At 47.2% G+C, this 12703-nt stretch overlaps 2 long non-coding RNA genes across 2 annotated transcripts; both read left to right on the plus strand.

Annotated features, from left to right (window-relative positions):
• Positions 1–3106: 3106 nt before the first annotated feature.
• On the plus strand, positions 3107–6239 carry LOC124504825 (uncharacterized). Its single transcript, XR_006960522.1, has 2 exons — positions 3107–4094; positions 4465–6239. It is a non-coding gene; the product is annotated as an uncharacterized LOC124504825 (long non-coding RNA).
• A 120-nt stretch (positions 6240–6359) lies between these two features.
• Positions 6360–8473, plus strand: LOC124504826 (uncharacterized). The gene is made up of 2 exons (XR_006960523.1): positions 6360–7979; positions 8067–8473. It is a non-coding gene; the product is annotated as an uncharacterized LOC124504826 (long non-coding RNA).
• The last annotated feature ends 4230 nt before the right edge of the window (positions 8474–12703 follow it).

Raw genomic sequence — 12703 nt, forward strand, 5'->3', positions numbered from 1 at the left:
TTGTTTCTCATCATACTTTACTTACTAATTTTAACATCCATGAGTGATTCATGCAACAGTTATTACTGTGGGGTTTGCCTAATGATGATTTTCTACTTCTTTTCATTTTTTAAATGCTTATTTATTTTGAGACACAGAGAGAGAGAGAGAGAGAGAGAGAGAGAGAGAGCTCGCGCATGTACAAAAGAACAGGGGAAGGGCAGAAAGAGAGGGAGAGAGAGAGTCCCAAGCCTGTTCCTGGCTGTCAGCGCAGAACCTGACGCGGGGCTCGAACTCACAAACCATGAGATGCTGACCTGAACCGAAATCAAGAATCAGACGCTTAACCGACTAGGCCACCCAGGTGCCTCCTGATTTTCTGTTTCTATCATTCCTTCCGCATTTATTTATTAGAATCCTACTTAAAGAAGAGCTGTTTCTTCTACCCCATTTATTTATATGAGTATAGGCTCATGCATATTGATGTTATTTTCCAGTAATAATCGATTACTCTCTGCAATGGTTCCTTTTATGTGTCGACTTGACTGGATCACGAAGTGCCCAGATATTTGGCTAAGTATTTGGGGGTGTGTCTGGAGTGTGTTTCAGGACGGAATGAACGTATGAATCAGTGAATTCAGGGAAGCAGTTAGTCCTTCCCAAGGGGGGTGGGCACCATCCAGTCCAGTGAGGGCCTGAAGAGAACAAAAGGTGGGGGAAGGAAGCATTTGGCCCTTGCTGGACTGCTTGAGCTGGACATCGTCGTCTGCTCTCGATGCTTCTTCTTCCTCTTCTTTTTTTTTTTTTTTATTTTTAAATATTTATTTATTTTTGGGAGAGACAGAGTGCAAGTGGGGAAGGGGCAGAGAGAGAGGGAGACACAGAATCCAAAGCAGGCTCCAGGCCCTGAGCTTGATCAGCACAGAGCCCGACCTGCGGCTCAAACTCACGAACTGCGAGGTCATGACCTGAGCCGAAGTCGGACGCCCAACCGACTGAGCCACCCAGGCGCCCCGATGATAAGTTTATATTAAAAAAAAATTTTTTTAATGTTTTTATTTATTTTTGAAGGAGAGAGAGAGAGAGAGAGAGAGAGAGACAGAGCATGAGCAGGGGAGGAGCAGAGAGAGAGGGAGACACGAAATTCGAAGCAGGCTCCAGGCTCTGAGCTGTCAGCACAGAGCCCAACGCGGGGCTCGAACTCATGAATGGTGAGATCGTGACCTGAGCCGAAGTCGGCCGCTTAACCGACTGAGCCACGCAGGCGCCCCCATAAGTTTATATTTAATGTCTTTGATTCCAATCCAACACTACCCTTTTCCTTATTTGTAACTTCTTTTTTTTTTTTAATTTTTTTTTTTCAATGTTTTTTTTATTTATTTTTGGGACAGAGAGAGACAGAGCATGAACGGGGAAGGGGCAGAGAGAGAGGGAGACACAGAATCGGAAGCAGGCTCCAGGCCCCGAGCCATCAGCCCAGAGCCCGACGCGGGGCTCGAACCCACGGACCGCGAGATCGTGACCTGGCTGAAGTCGGACGCTTAACCGACTGCGCCACCCAGGCGCCCCTTCCTTATTTGTAACTTCTTATTTCAACAGTGACAAATCTGGTTCTCTTCATCCACAATGTATTACTTACCTGCTCAATACAAGTATATACATATTAGATAGTTTCAGAATTTCTAACCCATACCGCTCTGAAAAACAAATATTGTAATTGAAGTGCAACCTTTGTCTTTTGCTTTACTGTATGTAATCAAAATACTGCCAGGCGACCTTCAGTATGGTTATGTTCCTCGTTTTTAATGCAGCTAAGTTCATGTCTTACTGTTTATTTTCCTTATTAGGTACCCCCCCCCCACATTCTGGTTGACTTTATTTATTTCTTGTTTTGGGGAGCAGGAGGACCTAAGAGTCAGCACTATACAAAAATTGTACTCAGATTCTTCCCTTACCCCTTCTATGCCAGTTTCATTCCTGAATTCTTTCTCTTTCTTTTTTTTTTATTTATTTTTTTTTAATTTTTTTATTTTTTTTATTTTTTATTTTTTAAAAAAAATTTTTTTTCAACGTTTATTTATTTTTGGGACAGAGAGAGGCAGAGCATGAACGGGCGAGGGGCAGAGAGAGAGGGAGACACAGAATCGGAAACAGGCTCCAGGCTCTGAGCCATCAGCCCAGAGCCCGACGCGGGGCTCGAACTCACCGACCGCGAGATCGTGACCTGGCTGAAGTCGGACACTTAACCGACTGCGCCACCCAGGCGCCCCTCTCTTTCTTTCTTTTCTTTAATGTTTATTTATTTTGAGAGAGAGAGAGTGAGAGAGAGAGAGTGGGCGAGGGGCAGAGAGGGAGAGGGAGAGAGAGAATCCCAAGCAGGCTCTGCACTGCCAGCACAGAGCCCGACGTGGGGCTCGAACCCACGAACCGTGAGATCATGACCTGAGCTGAAATCAAGGGTCAGAGGCTCAACCAACGGAGCCACCCAGGCGCCCCCTGGATTCTTTCTAACCCGTTTCCCACCTACTCCATAAAAGTAATAAATGTCATTCGTTCTGGTTTATCTCTCTTGTCTTTCTTTTTGCGCAAAGGAACAGATGTATGTCTATTTTCTTAAAATCTCTTCCCTCGTACGGGTAGCACCCTATCTGCTGCTGGAAATTACTCCCTCGTGGTTCATAGAGATTTTTCTCATTTTTTTTTTTTTATAGCTGCATTGTCTGTATGTACCAGATCTATTCACCCACCTCCCACATGTGGTATAGTATGCAAAGTTTGTTTCAATTATTTGCAATGACAGACAAAGCTGCAGTAAATAATCTGCATGTATGGGGCGCCTGGGTGGCGCAGTCGGTTAAGCGTCCGACTTCAGCCAGGTCACGATCTCGCGGTCTGTGAGTTCGAGCCCCGCGTCGGGCTCTGTGCTGACAGCTCAGAGTTTGGAGCCTGTTTCAGATTCTGTGTCTCCCTCTCTCTCTGCCCCTCCCCCGTTCATGCTCTGTCTCTCTCTGTCTCAAAAATAAATAAATGTTAAAAAAAAATTAAAAAAAATAATCTGCATGTATGCTTTCGTATTGTTGGAGATGTATTCTCAGGGGAATTTCCTAGAAGTGGCATTGCTGGGCCAAAAAGTAAGTCCATATGTAGCTTTGCTAGAAGTTGCCAAATTTCCCTGGGGAAGGGTTGTTATACCAGTTCCCGTTTCCCCTGGTGACATATGAGGTCTATTTCCCCACAGCCTCACCAACAAAATATGTTGGTATTGTTTACTTTTTTACCAATCTGATGGTTGTTTCGGTGTTGATTTAATTTGATTTACTTAAGTGAGTTTGAACATGTTTTCGTGCGTTTGAAAAAGATTCTTACTTTTTGTTTTCAAATTTATTTTTATTTTAGAGAGAGAGAGCAATGTTGAAGAATAAAACATAGTTAACATCCCAGTGTCCAAGAATAAACTATATGTGAACCTAAGAGGACCTTAGGACCTGGGATACCTAGCCAATGTTTACGTTGGGCTTCGACAGAAATAAAATATCGTCGCTAAAATGCTGCGTTCCTATTCCCTGAATATTAGTTCTGCTTAAATCCACATTGCTGAGTTACTGACAATTAAAGCTTCCTCTTAACGGCTTGCTTGGCTTCCGTAAACTGCTTGGCGTAATCATACTTCCCCATACTCGGTCACCCCATCCTGCTCTAACTAGATTAAAAACTAACATTACGAACAACATGATTCAGCGTTCAACTAGCTGGAGTCAGCAAGTTATGTTTCAAATAACTCTAAGGCAATGTGACTGGGGCCCGCCTATTTCAACTACCACCTTTCGTAACCTGATTGGTTTGTGCAGCCTTTGTAAGAAATCTTCAAACCTAGTTCGGGGCCAGACTTTTGGGAACTGTTACTCCCCGTCTGGCCCGGCCGTCATAAACGTGGGTTTGTGCGATCGCTCTTGCTGTTTTGGAGTTCGTACGCGACCATAACCTATAACATTTGGAGGTTCCACCAAGATCGTTTTATTTCGCGAACTCCAAAATGTTTCGTCAGCATCTGAACGGAATCGCTAGGGGGGAGCTCCCGAGAGACGGTCCTCGGCCCCGGCTTTCCTTGGCTGCAGGTAGGCTAGGAACCACACTTGGCTTCTCCTTTTGGTTGCTGTTTCTGGACAGATATGTTGCTGGAGAGGAAGGCTGGATGCAGCTCAAGTTCCCCTAGCGGGTGCTTAGAGGAGACGTCCCTAAGTCGCCGCCGGGACTCGCTAATCGTCATCTGATTCTTAATTTGTTTTGACGATTCTTGGGTCACCTGCACCTGGTTCTGGTTCTTGGTGGGGCTGATCACCCCTACACCACTGTCCATCTCTTAGTCATCTTTAGAGTGTCGTTTATCTGTTGTGACCCACTGTTTAACTTCGTTATAGGTCTATCTTCCTCTTCCGAGCCTTGATCCCCCCTCCAATGTACGTTAAATAACTTTTCTGGTTTCAGGAAAAGAGGAAAAAACTATGGCTTTAACCTAAAGCCATCCTGGGTGTGGACATGTCGCCACCTGGACTGGCCGACATTCTCTGGGGTTGACTGGCCCCCAGAGGGCTCCTCTGCTTATGCCGTCTGCAGGATCTGTCGTGATGTTCATCCCAACCGGGAGCCATATGCCATCACCTGGGTAGATCTTCTAGAAGACCCCCCCGTCCTGGTTAAAATATTGTAAAGGCCAAGGGAAGCACCCCGCTGGTCCTCCTTCTGCCCCTGCGCTCCCGACATCCTCTAAAGCCCTTCTACCTGTTACCCAACCGTCAAAGAGGCTCTATCCTGTATTGCAGGAAAACCCAGAGGGAGGGGATTTCACTTCTGGAGAGCAACGGCCGCCCCCTTACCCCTCAGCTCCCCCCTCCGCTGTTAATGCTCAAGATAAGATGGCTAGCCCGCCCCATACCAGGGCAGGGACATCTTATGGGACTAGACCCCAATCCCCCGAACTCCCAGCCCCCATTCTCCCCCTTCGGCAGACCGCCCCAATTCCTGGCCCAGACGGGCCTCAACCTAGGTCTACTCTAGTTTTATACCCCTTTCTCTACCACTGACCTTTACAACTGGAAGACCCCAAATCCCCCTTTGTCTGAAAACCCCCAGGGCCTGATTGACCTCTTGAGCTCCATTTTCACCACTCACTTACCTACTTGGGAAGATTGTCACCAACTCTTGCAGGTCTTACTGGCTTCGGAGGAAAGGGCCCGAATGCTCCGGGAAGCCACGAGAGCAGTCCTCGGCCCAGGTGGAATGCCTACCACAGACCTTCACCCAGTTGAGCACGTTTTCCCTCCCGCGCCGCCCCAGTGCGACCCTAACACGGATAACGGTAGGGAGCGTCTACTCCAGTATCGCCAGATTCTGTTACAGGGGCTTCGCTCAGCGGCACGAAAGCCCACCGATCTGACAAAAATTCATGACACCGTCCAGGGACCGAATGAATGTCCTAGAAAGGCTTTACCAGGCTTACCGCTTATACTCTCCTATTGACCCCGAGGCAACAGAGAACCGGAAAACCATTAACATGGCTTTCGTTTCTCAGTGGGCCCCAGACATCCGTAGAAAGCTCCAAGAATTAGAGGGATTCGAAGGAAAGGTGATCTCTAAGCTGGTAGAGATAGTTCAATGAGTTTTCCAGAGTGGAGATGATCCAGCCGTTATACAAGGAAAGGAAATGGCAAAGGTGCTTGTGGCGGCATGGGGAAGGCCTCCCAACCACAATAAGGGGATGGGGAAACCTCAACCCCAGCAGAAGAGACCCCGCTCGACTTTAGGGAAAAATCAATGTGCATATTGCAAACAAGAGGGACACTGGAAAGATGAGTGCCCCAAGAAAAAGCCAAAACCTCCCAGCCCGCCTACCGTTTTGGTCGCCCAGGAACAATGACGTCCCCACAGCTCCCCTCTTTCCCTGAGTCCCCAGGAGTCAGTGGTTACCCTCAACGTAGAAGGGAAAGAAACCAGATTCCTGGTTGACACTGGGTCTTAAAGAACCCTTGGGACCCGTGACTAAAGAAAAGGTATATATTCAGGAAGCCACAGGACAAACACAAGGCTACCCGCGGACTCATGTCCGAATTACTGACCTAGCTCAAGGGACTATTACTCATTCCTTTGTGCTCATACCTGATTGCCCATATTCCCTTCTGGGGAGAGATCTATTTCACAAGCTTAAGGCCCAAATTTCCTTTTTTTTTTTTTTTTATTTTTTTTTTAACGTTTTATTTATTTTTGAGACAGAGAGAGACAGAGCATGCACGGGGGAGGGGCAGAGAGAGAGGGAGACACAGAATCGGAAACAGGCTCCAGGCTCTGAGCCATCAGCCCAGAGCCCGACGCGGGGCTCGAACTCACGGACCGCGAGATCGTGACCTGAGCTGAAGTCGGACGCTTAACCGACCGAGCCACCCAGGCGCCCCAAGGCCCAAACTTCCTTTACTGGAAATCCTATAGACTTAAGCCTACCGCCACCTGCCACTCTAGTTACCTGTCCTATATCAGAAGAATATCTGCTCCTAGAAAAACCAGAACCGAAGCCCTCTCCATTAATAGAAAAATGGAAGGAGATAATTCCTACAGTTTGGGCTGAAACTAACCCCCCTGGACTAGCCATTCGACAAGCGCCGCTAGTGATGCAGCTAAGCTAGCTGCCACCGCCACCCCAGTCCGGGTGAGACAATATCCCATCAGCCGGCAAGCGAGGGAGGGACTTGCCAAACACATCAATCGCTTACGAGAAGCTGGGATCCTAATGCCCTGTCATTCCCCCCGGAATACTCCCTTGCGTCCTGTCCCCAAACCTGGGACCTCAGAATATAGGCCAGTACAGGACCTCGGAGAAGTTAACAAAAGGGTGGAGACAATTCATCCTACAGTCCCCAACCCTTATACCCTCCTAAGTGAACTCTCACCTAATCACTGTCTATATTCTGCCTTGGACTTAAGAGATGCATTCTTTGCTTTACCGATAGTCAAAGTTAGCCAGCCCATTTTTGCCTTTGAATGGACTAACCCAGATGGAACTTTCAATGGGCAATTAACCTGGACTCCACTGCCCCAGGGATTTAAAAACTCCCCCACTCTTTTTGGTGAGGCTCTCCGAAGGGATTTGGTCCCCTACCGGGAGAGCCACCCAGATGTTACACTGTTACAATACGTAGATGACTTGCTCCTGGCCGCTGACTCCTTAGAAAATTGTACAAAGGCTACAGAGGACCTGCTAAGGGAATTAGATGTCCTGGGATATAAAGTTTCCGCAAAGAAGGCGCAAATTTGCCTGGACTCTGTCATATACTCGGGCCTGCATGCAGGCAAGCGATCGCTGGGGCCGGAGAGAATCCAAGCTATCCTCAACATTCCTAAACCCACAACTAAAAGGGAGATCAGGGAGTTCCTAGGGGCCGCTGGGTATTGCCGCCTCTGGATAGCGGGTTTCGCTGAAATGGCAAAACCCCTGTACTCTGCCACTGGGGGTGAAGGAACTGAGATGGTCCGGGGAGAACAAGAAGATAGGGCTTTTAGCAAATCAAGAGCGCTCTTACCCAGGCTCCAGCCCTAGCCTTACCGGACCTTACCAAGCCTTTCCAACTGTTTGTACACGAGGCCCGGGGAATTGCGAAGGGAGTCCTCACCCAGACTTTGGGCCTCTGAAAACAACCCGTAGCCTGTTTATCTAAGTGGCTAGATTCAGTCGCCACTGGATGGCCCAGCTGCCTTAGAGCGGTTGCTGCAACTGCCATAGTGGTTAAAGAGGCCTCCAAATTGACACTTGGGCAAGACCTCCAGATTATAGGACCTCATGCAGCGGCTGCCTTGGTACACCCCCCGCTGGACGGGTGGATTTCCAACTCACAAATCGTCCAGTATCAGGTGCTGCTCCACAAATCACCTTCCCGAAGACGGAGGCCTTGAACCCAGCTACGTCGTTGCCTGATAGTGAAGCGGGGACCCCGCTCCATGATTGCCTAGAAGCAGTGAGTACCCTTATGGGACTGAGGGCACACTTAAAGGATCTGGTTAGCAGATGTGAAGCTTGTGCTGAAACTAATCCTTCTCCTAAGTTTGATTTGGCAGGACAGAGACTCCGCGGACAGATGCCTGGAGAAACATGGGAACTTGACTTCACTGAGATGAAACACGGACTCTGTGGCTGTCATTATCGCCTTGTACTTGTAGACACTTTCTCTGGGTGGGTAGAGGTTTTCCCCACTAGAACAGAGTCAGGCCAGGTAGCGGCTGAGAAATTACTCGATGAATTGGTTCCCCGATTTGGCATCCCTGTTGGTCTGGGGTCGGATAATGGCCCGGCTTTCATCGCCCAGATATCTAAGATGTTGGCCAAAAGCTGACAAATAAATTGGAAATTGCATTGTGCTCACCACCCCCAGAGTTCAGGGCCGGTAGAAAGAATGAATAGAACTCTAAAAGAAACCTTGACTAAATTAATTACAGAAACTGGCGAAAACTGGGTAGGCCTCCTTCCTTTTGCTCTACTCAGAGTATACGTTGCACTTATGTCAAGGGGGTCACCCCTTTTGAGATTCTGTTCGGGAGACCGCCTCCTTTACTCCCCACATCAGGAGACGAACATTGGGCTGAAATTTCCGTCCACCATCTCCTTAAGCCTTTACAGGCCCTGCAAATTATGCTGCCAGCTATCCATAACCTGATAAAGGAGAGCCGGAAGGAACCCCCCCCCCCCACCAAAACTGAACCATTAGCTATCAGATTGGTTGCTGTCACACCCACGGATTGGACAACCTTTGAAAAAGGGCTATTCGTGTTCGCTTTTTTATCAGGGATAGAATGTTTTATAAGTATCGGATGCTTTTTGTAATTTCTATAACTAGACAGGCACTCTGTAAACACGCCCCAATCCGATGTCAACGGACTGGTCTTAGCCAACTCCACTTCTTATGTCTCCCCTTTGCTCATTTTTTACCCTTGTAGCCATTTCCTAAGTTGGACAAACCCTGTTCTTTTCAAACAAGGAGGAAAACCCATAGTATCACCCACTGGAGCCAAATGGGCTTCATTGGAGCCAGCCCCCATCCCAAGGGACCAGAATGTCAACACCTTAAAAAGGTGCAGCTTTATGCTTGCCCCTCGGATGGGCCTCCAGATTGTCAAGGCCATGGGCAATTCCATTGTGCCTTTTGGGACTGTGAGACAGTTGCAGACCGGACTCATAAAGACCCATTTCTATCCTCTATAACTACATTTTCTAATTCTAAAACCCAACACCTGATATCCCTAAAAATTAAAGATGGATTAGACCCCTGATGGAACTCAGGAAAAACTTGGGGACTCAGACTGTATGTGATTGGAAGTGATCCAGGTGTTAAAATCACCATACAGAGATTCAAGGTCCAGGTTACCCCCAGGGCCCCCATCGGACCAAACCCCATTATTAACCCTCTACCCGATCCTGAAAGATCACCCACCTTGGCTGCCACGAAGGCAACCTTGCTGACAAACACTTCCCCGACAAACAAAGAGACACATGGTGAGGAGACGGACACCTTTAAGGCCTTATGTTATACTTTTAATTTTTTAAAAAATTTTTTTTAACGTTTTATTTATTTTTAAGACAGGGAGAGACAGAGCATGAACAGGGGAGGGTCAGAGAGAGGGAGACACAGAATCTGAAACAGGCTCCAGGCTCTGAGCTGTCAGCACAGAGCCCGACGCGGGGCTCGAACTCACGGACCGTGAGATCATGACCTGAGCCAAAGTCGGCCGCTTAACCGACTGAGCCACCCAGGCGCCCCTATACTTTTAAGTTTTTAAACTCTACTCACCCTAACATCACCCGAGACTGTTGGTTATGCCTGGATCCTAGAACCACCCCCCCCCCACCCTATCATATTGGAATAGGAACACCAGTACCCCTGGGAACAGGAGATAATCATATCCAGTATATGAGCCACAATCAATTACAAAATAAGGGCCAACGGGGACAACACCCCAGTCTTACCTTAGGTGATCTAAAAGGTCAGGGAACCTGTTTCTGTGCAGGAAATTATCAAGTTAATCAATCCCGATATTTAAGCTATTGTAATAGCACCACTCCCATTCCTAAGACCCCTCACCTTGGAGACACCCTCTGCTTCTCAGTACCCCCCACCGGGACTTGGTTTGCATACTCCTCAGGATTAACCCCATGTTTAAACTTACATCACATGAAAAAAACGCTCTGATTTTTGTATCCTAGTTCATCTACTTCCCCAGGTTTTTTATTTCTCCGGGGAAGGTGGCCGGGAACACTCAGGCTTCATTCCACAGTCTAGGTGGGTAAGAAAACCCATCTCTACCATTCTGCTGCCCTTATTGTAGGATTAGGAGTTGCAGGGTCCCTAGGGGTAAGCACTGCTCCTTTCATTACAGGGGGCCAAAATTTCAAACTGCTTAGCAAACAAATTCACCAAGACCTTTCGGATTTAAAAAATATATATGGATAAATGAACAAAATCTATAGACTCACGAGCAGAGGTAATAGTTCAAAATCGCAGAGGCCTAGACCTCCTGTTTTTACAACAAGGAGGGCTCTGTTTAGCCTTAGGGGAACAGTGTCACTTCTCTGTGACCAACTCAGGTATTTTTAAACAAAGCCTGGCCCACATCAGGCAGAGATTAGAAAAAAGGGAAAAACAAAGGCAAGTTAATCAAAATTGGTATGAGTCTCTCTTCTCTTGGTCTCCCTGGTTAACTACCTTACTTTAGTGCCTTGGCCGGGCCACTAATCTTGGTTGTTCTTACTCTCCTTATTGGGCCCTGCCCGGTAAGAGTACTCCTACAATTCATAAATCAAAGACCCGGATCCATTAAACTCATGGTACTCCGAGGGCATTATGTACTCTTGACGCCCCAGGACAGCAACTGATGCCCAAGGAATCGGGTATAAGCCAAAAGAAGTGGGGAATGTTGAAGAATAAAACATAGTTAACATCCCAGCGTCCAAGAATAAACCATATGTGAACCTAAGAGGACCTTAGGACCTGGGATACCTAGCCAATATTTACGTTGGGCTTCGACAGAAATAAGATATCGTCGCTAAAATGCTGCGTTCCTATTCCCTGAATATTAGTTCTGCTTAAATCCACATTGCTGAGTTACTGACAATTAAAGCTTCCTCTTAACGGCTTGTTTGGCTTCCGTAAACTGCTTGGCGTAATCATACTTCCCCATACTCGGTCACCCCATCCTGCTCTAAGTAGATTAAAAACTAACATTACGAACAACATGATTCAGCGTTCAACTAGCTGGAGTCAGCAAGTTATGTTTCAAATAATTCTAAGGCAATGTGATTGGGGCCCGCCTATTTCTTTTTATTTAAAAAAAAATTTTTTTTTAACGTTTATTCATTTTTGAGACAGAGAGAGACAGAGCATGAACAGGGGAGGAACAGAGAGAGAGGGAGACACAGAATCTGGAACAGGCTCCAGGCTCTGAGCTGTCAGCACAGAGCCCGACGTGGGGCTCGAACTCACGGACCGTGAGATCATGACCCGAGCCGAAGTCGGACGCTTAACCGACCAAGCCACCCAGGTGCCCCGGGGCCCGCCTATTTCAACTACCACCTTTCGTAACCTGATTGGTTTGTGCAGCCTTTATAAGAAATCTTCAAACCTAGTTCGGGGCCAGACTTTTGGGAACTGTTACTCCCCGTTTGGCCCGGCCGTCATAAACTTGGGTTTGTGCGATTGCTCTTGCTGTTTTGGAGTTCGTACGCGACCATAACCTGTAACGGCAAGAATGGGGGAGAGGGGCAGGGAGAGAGAGAGAGAGAGAGAGAGAGAGAGAGAGAGAGAGAGAATCTCAAGCAGCCTCCACGCTCAGCACAGAGGCCAGGGCTTGATCCCACGACCCTGGGGTCGTGACCTGAGCCAACATCAAGAGTGAGACACTCAACCGACTGAGTCACCCAGGTGCCCCTGAAAAAGATTTTTATGTCTTTTATTCTGTGAATTTTCCGTTCAGATCTTTTTTCCTTTTTAAAAATCAGGGTTAAAAAAAATTTTTTTTTATAAAAAAATAAAATCAGGGTTTTGGTCTTTTTGTCTCTCAAGTTGTAATAGTTCTTTCTATGTTAAGGATACAGGTCGACAAATTTTGTCTTCATTTGTCCGGTGTCTTTGGAAACTGTGAGAGGCTTTTGTTTTCTGTTGTTTTTTTAAAATTTTTTTTTTCAACGTTTATTTATTTTTTGGGACAGAGAGAGACAGAGCATGAACGGGGGAGGGGCAGAGAGAGAGGGAGACACAGAATCGGAAACAGGCTCCAGGCTCTGAGCCATCAGCCCAGAGCCTGACGCGGGGCTCGAACTCCCGGACCGCGAGATCGTGACCTGGCTGAAGTCGGACGCTTAACCGACTGCGCCACCCAGGCGCCCCTGTTTTCTGTTTTATATACAATGTTTCTATGGCTGGAATGTTTTATGGGGATCAAGTGTTAACACGAGATAATTTCAACAGCAAGTAAAAGGCAAGTAAAAAGGCTTTAAAATAAAGGACATTTATTATTTCATATAACAAGAAGTCCGAGTAGGTGGTACATTCCTCTGATAATTAAGTGGCTCGATGATGTCATCAGAGATCTAGCATTTTCTTATGTTTCTACTCTGACATCCTCAGGGTAATGATTTTTGTCTCCTGATGTGCCCTCTGGTGGTCCTACGATGGCGGTCACAGCTTGTTTA

The sequence above is a fragment of the Lynx rufus genome, unplaced genomic scaffold (genome assembly GCF_022079265.1).
Source record: "Lynx rufus isolate CCGP_SWC_20201006 ecotype Redwood Valley unplaced genomic scaffold, mLynRuf1.p SCAF_9, whole genome shotgun sequence".
NCBI classification, from domain to species: Eukaryota; Metazoa; Chordata; class Mammalia; order Carnivora; family Felidae; genus Lynx; species Lynx rufus.